A 7,033-nucleotide genomic window follows, 5' to 3' on the forward strand; every position below is an offset into this window, starting at 1 on the left:
TCTACACCTAGAAAATCCCATAGTCTCTGCCTAAAAACTCCTTGATTTGATAAATAACCTTAGCAAAGTTTCAGGATACAAAATCAATGTAAAATAATCAGTAATATTTCTATACACCAATAACGTCCAAGTTGACAGCCAAATCAAGAATACAATACCATTCATAATAGCCACAGAAAGAATAAAATATCTATGAATACAGACAACCAGAGAGGTGAAAGATCTCTATAAGAAGAGATCTCTATAAGATAAAAAAAAATCAGAGATGATGCAAACAAATGGAAAAATATTCCATACTTATGGATAGCAAGAATCAATATTGTTAAAATGGCCACATTTCCAAAAGCAATCTACAGATTCAATGCTATTCCTATCAAACTAACAATGACATTCTTCGCAGAATTAGGAAAACTATTTTAGAATTCATATGGAACCAAAAAAGGGCCCAAATAGCCAAGGCAATCCTAAGCAAAATAAAGCTGGAGGCATCTCGTTACCCAACTTCAAACTACACTACAAGGCTAAGACTACAGTAATTAAAAAAAAAAAAAAAAAGCATGGTATTGGCACAGAAACAGGCACATAGACCAACGGAACAGAAAAGGGAGCCCAGAAATATTGCTGCACACCTAAAGTCATCTGATCTTTGACAAAGTCAACAAAAGCAAGCAATGGGGATAATAATTCTTATTCAATAAATGGTGCTGGGATAACTGGTTTATCCCATGCAGAAGACTGAAACTGGAGCCCTTCCTTTCAGTGTATACAAAAATCAACTCAAGATCTGTTTAAGACTTAAATGTAAAACTTTAAACTATAGAAAATCTAGAAGAAGACCTAGAAAATTCTATCTGGACATATAACCTGGCAAATATTTCATAACAAAGACCCCAAAAGCAATTGTAAGAAAAGCAAAAATTGACAGATGGAATCCAGTTAAACTTAAGAGCTTCTGCCCAACAAAATAAACTATCAACTGAGTAAATAGACAATCTACAGTATGGGAGAAACTATTTGCAAACTATGGATCTGACAAAGTCTGATATTCAAACTCTATAAGAAACTTGAACAAATTAACAAGAAAAAACCAAGCCCATTAAAAAGGTGAGTAAAGACATTAGTAGTCACTTTTTAAAAGAAGACATACATGTGAACAGAAACTATATGAAAAAAAATGCTTAACATCTCTAATCATTAGAGAAATGCAAATCAAAGTCATGACATACCATCTCACACCAGTGAGGAAGGCTAGTATTAAAAAGTCAAAAAATAACAGAAGCTAGAGAAGTTGGGGAGAAAAGGGAATGCTTATACACTGTTGATGGGAGTGTAAATTAGTTCAAACCTTTTGGAAGACAGTGTGGTGATTTCTCAAATACCTAAAAACAGAACTACCATTTGACCCAACTATCCCATTACTGGATATGTACCCAAAGGAATAAGAATCATTCTATCATAAAGGCACCTGCATGCATATGTTCATTGCAGCACTAATCACAAAAGCAAAGAAATAGAATCATCTGAAATGTCCATCAATGGTAGCCTGGATTTTAAAAAATGTGCTAAATATATACCATTGAATACTATATAGTCAAAAGGGAATGAGATTATGTCCTTTGCGGCAACATTAATGGTGTTGGAGGCCATTATCCTAAGTGAACTAATGCAGAAACAGAAAACCAAATACCACGTGTTCTCACGTATATGTGGTAGCTACATACTGGAACATATCTCAAAATAATAAGAGCTATTTATGACAAATCCACAGCCAATATCATACTGAATGGGCAAAAGCTGGAAGCATTCCCTTTGAAAATGAGCACAGGACAAGGATGCCCTCTCTCACCATTCCTATTCAACATTCTATTGGAAGTTCTGTCCAGGGCAATCAGGCAAGAGAAAGAAATAAAAGTACTCAAATAGGAAGAGAGGGAGTCAAATTGTCTCTGTTTGCAGATGACATAATTCTGTATTTAGAAAACTCCATCATATCAGCCCTGCTGTGGCTCTGACTATTATATTTTATCAAGTTGGTATCAGCCTCCAAGACAAGCAGATAGAGGTTCATGATTGTTTCCCTTTGGGGTTTCAGTCCAAGGTGCTCTATTTGATATCTTTTGCTTGAAGATACTGTGCTTTATTTTCAGAAATGAAGTCTTCAGCACCAGATATTTTAATCTAAGAAAACTCTTGGAATATCAGGAGTATTTGACATATTTTATCACTGTCTCCCACTTGAAACACTTTTTCCACATTGCTGCCAAAATGCTACGCTTTCTGATTTTGAATCTATATAAATGCCTGCTCTATCTCAGCTACCTTTTGTGCTATATCTTCTGGACACTTCATATTGTCAATCAACATCTGAAGGTAAATTTCACAAATGGCACCTGGAATTTTCTGAATGAGAGATTGAATATTCATTTATGAAACTAAACAATTTTATTCAAATTCATAGGATAGTCCTTTTATTCCAAAAGGTTATCTCTGGCAAAAGCACCAAAAGAAGTTCCACAATTTTACCATTATATTTGTTATTTAGTTATTTAATATTTTATATTACCTATCCCATAACCGATATGTTTACCCATGATTACATAAAAATAATTTTCTTTTTCATAAATCTGTGTTTTATTTCTTTATTTCCCTTCCTGAGCATTCTGAAAGTTTGCTACCTGCCATTTTAAGTAATATTTTTGTTTGTTTGACCACTTAATTATTCTCTACCTTTGGTTTCTTTCTTAATTTACCATTTAAAAAGTTACTAAAGGAGCATATGCTTGTTGTATCAAGTGAAATTACATAGAGATTTATAAAGTGAAGTAAATAGTCTCCTCTTCCTTCTCTAAATCCAATCCCACACTTTGATGTAGTAACCAATATTAAAAATTGAATATTATGTACAATATTAACAGTTAAATCTATACACAAACTTTATAAGGATAATATTTTTTGAAAGAACTCCTATTGTACTTCTCTTTTCAGTAGCCCATTATTTTTCCATCATCATTACCAATGGCAAGAAAAAGATTAAATGCAGCAGTGGGAAGAAAGAAAATAAGATTTTTAAGAAGGTCATCACAGTCGGAGAGAGAAACTAATTGATGCCAACTCTAGTTCCTAAAGGAAAATCTTGGATAGTACAGAAAGCTAGGGATAAGTGAGAGAAGATCCTCCTGATTTCTCCATACAGACAAGTTTGGCATGGCAGGGATTTCTATGCTTCCCATGGGCCTACATTTGGCTCTAGAAGAAGAGTCGCACAGAGATTCCAGCCTCCTTACCTTCTTTACTCCCTTTAAGAAGTAACTTGGGGCCGGGCGCGGTGGCTCAAGCCTGTAATCCCAGCACTTTGGGAGGCCGAGGCGGGCGGATCACGAGGTCAGGAGATCGAGACCATCCTGGCTAACACGGTGAAACCCCGTCTCTACTAAAAAATACAAAAAAACTAGCCGGGCGAGGTGGCGGGCGCCTGTAGTCCCAGCTACTCGGGAGGCTGAGGCAGGAGAATGGCGTAAACCCGGGAGGCAGAGCTTGCAGTGAGCCGAGATCTGGCCACTTCACTCCAGCCTGGGCGACAGAACGAGACTCCGTCTCAAAAAAAAAAAAAAAAAAAAAAAAAAAAAAGAAGTGACTTGGTAGGACAACCTTGCCCCATAAGAAGGCTTTGAGGTGAATATCTTACTTGTGGTGAAGTGGGGCAGTAGACATGCTTCTGTAGACTCTCTGATATTGAGACTCTGTGGGGAGGGTATGGAGCTGGATACCCAATGTCATTATCAGTGCCCATGATTGCAACATCAGTGACATATCACCAGTGCCTAAAACAAACCTGCCTGTGAATAGTAACAGAACAAATCTCGAGATTTATTATTTATGCATATCAGCAGCTGATGGCATTTTGATGCCCAGAGAGAAAATTAAGTCAATTAATTGTATTACATCAGAAATCTGTGAAGACCTAGAAGATAGGGTGTACACACATGTACCCCCTCCTCCATCACCATGAGGACTTGTAAACTTTCATCAACACACAGATGCTGGCACTGCAAGAAGGACACAATTCTGAAAGTGTCAACATTTATCGTAAAGAGTAACCTAAAAAAGCCAGTTCTTCATGTTCATGTATGCACATGGGAAAATCACTTAAATGCTCTTTCCCTCAGTTTATTTGAGTATAAAAGGAGTTGTAATAATACCTGTCTCATAAGATTACTATGAAAATTAAATGAATTATACATGAAAAGCATTTATAATACTACCTGGTACATGTTAAAAACTATAGCTCTATATGTGTTACTTATAATGAAATTGGAATAGACATGGATGCCTTTGTTTGGCAGAAATTATCATTTTCCACCAAACTCTGTCTTTTCTACTACACAGTAGAATAAAGACTATGGATTAGATCAGTTATAGAAGCTAAAATTCTTTGGCAATCTACATTGTAGTGTGTGTATGTGTGTGTGTGTGTATACACATGTGTGTGTGTATATATATAGAGAGAGAGTGTACATATATAAGTAACTTTTTTCTTTTTCTGTCTCAAGAAATGGGATCTTTCTTAATTTCTACAGATATTTCAAATTTATTAACATACCAGGACTTAGTAAATATGTTTGACAACATTATTATTTTTCATGAGTCCATAAATTTTAATCATATTTCCTTTTGCCTTTGTCTCCAGATAATCAAGTCCTAATATTTTTAATCTATACTTATCATTCGATATACGTTGCCACAGCTGTTGGAGGAAACTATGATAATAAGATGTGGTAAATTCTAGCTTATGTTTACGACTAGAAGAATAAGGATAATCTTAATTAAGAGCAGTTACTCTAGACACAGAGAAGTTAAAAATGATCAAAGGTCATTCCCGTTCCAATTCTTGTTAGTACAGTATTTGAACACTGACTTGCTAGGATACATTGCTTCATTAATTAGAAAAAGATGAGCTATTAGATTTTTATTTGAAAATCAGTGTCAATTGCTACACATTTATTTTACAAAAGGACAGCAGCAATAATTGACAACTTTATTGTTTAGGAACAGAATTCCCTAAAAAACCTTTAAAATGCAGAAGTTGGTCACAAATAATACATTTTTTCAAAGTAAATTTGTTTTTTTGTTTTTTTGTTTTTTTTTAATTTAGTTATAGCAAGTTGAAAAGTTTTTAGGGAGCTCAAAGTTTATTTAGTGCTGGACTGCAGAATAGATGGTCATAAGACTTTGGAACGTGTTCACCAGGATTCTGCCAGTATTTTTAGGAAGTGGTCTGTCCAGACATGTAAAATAGACACCTCTTATATAGAAGCTCTGAGTGGTAAGAAGATAATTTGGGGACTTCACAGGAAACTTAGAAAATGTGTTTATGGAACAGAACATCACATTGATTTCTGACTGGTCCCTTGGATGCTGTGATTTTGTTAAGTGATTTAAGCAAAAAGAATTAAATAGCATATTGAGTTTATTTGCTATTCAGCATTTCCATTAGTCTCTACTTTCCATAGCTCTTACAACACTGCAGATTTTTTTTTTGGACAAGTAATTCATGTCAATTACAGAAACTTCGTAACTCCTTCATATTATTACCAAATCACAGATATTTCATAGTAATAACTGCTAACAGTTTTTGAGCCCTCACCATAGCCAGGCACTATTCTGTTTAATTTATATCCATTATATCATTTAATCTTTAATCTGATAACAACTGTATGAGGTGGAATACTGTTATTGTTTCCATTTTATAGATGTGGAAAACAAAGGGCAGAATGAATGAGTCGTGATCCTCAGGTTGCACACGTGGGGTGTTGTGCTGATCCGCTACATTTGTAATTAAAGTTGTTTTTAGGCTTGATTTTCTAGGTTTTAGTTAAATAGTTAGAAAATCAGAAACACTTGACAGTTCACATGGGAGAGAAAAGAAAAGGCATGTATGCCTGCGATTTTTCTTTTTCCCTTCTATTTTTAGGAGGCGACATAGTATTAGAGATGTAAGGAGTCTGGGCTCCAGGGTCTGAGCTTTGAATCTGGGCTGCACCACTTATCTAGTTGGGAAAATTACTTCAGTTATCAGAACTTCTGTTTTTTTTTTTTTTTTTCCATCTGTAAAACAGAAACAAGTTGTGTTTACTTCACAGGGTTGTTGTGGTAGTTAAATAGTGATTAAATGGCATCCTTCCGTAAGTCCCTTAGCTTTAAATATATTTATTATTATTATTACTATTTTATCATTCAACCTGTGCCCCCAGTAACTGGGCAATAGTTTCCCAACTCCTTTACTTTACTACATGCATTCACCTATCCATTTTGAATATTGCTGTGAGCCCAGTGTAATTACCCAGAACTCCCTTACATCATATCACTATCCCACTAGAGAAATTATATCGTAGAATGGAGGCCTTCAGAACACGGAATTTAGAGTCCTGTAAACTTGCCCCTGAATCCTAGAGTAGCAGTTGGGTAACCAGTCTTTAGCACAGCAGCCATCAGACAGTAGGCAGGAAAGAGTTATTACAGTTACAGAACAAAATGCAAACACTTTTAGAAGAAAAACCGCACCAGTGAGTTTCTCCTATAGGCTGTCACTAGTGAGAGTTTTCATGGCCTCAGCAAGCAGATAACAAAAAGTCAATAAAAATAAATGATAGACGTACATGAATAAATTTATATAACAAAACCACAAATGTGGAATGCAGGATATGTTTTCAATATCTACCCTTGATGTTAAAAGAGATTTGTGAAGGCATAATTGAAATTCAGTAAGTAAAGCCTTTTGAGTAATGAGGAAAATTTACCCCTTTCTTGCCTAGGAATCTTAGACATGGACTGCACGAAACAAAAATGGCAATCATGTTAAATGCAATGCTATTTATATAATCCTTATGTCCATGCAAGCACCAAAATAAGAGCATAAACTAGATTTTTTTTTTCTGTATAACAAGGAATACAGAGGGCAATATAAACAAACCAATTGGCTAAATACAACTCTAATGAGATAAAATGAAATCACAATAATTAGCTGTACTCACAG

The sequence above is a fragment of the Macaca thibetana genome, chromosome X (genome assembly GCF_024542745.1).
Source record: "Macaca thibetana thibetana isolate TM-01 chromosome X, ASM2454274v1, whole genome shotgun sequence".
Lineage (NCBI taxonomy): Eukaryota > Metazoa > Chordata > Mammalia > Primates > Cercopithecidae > Macaca > Macaca thibetana.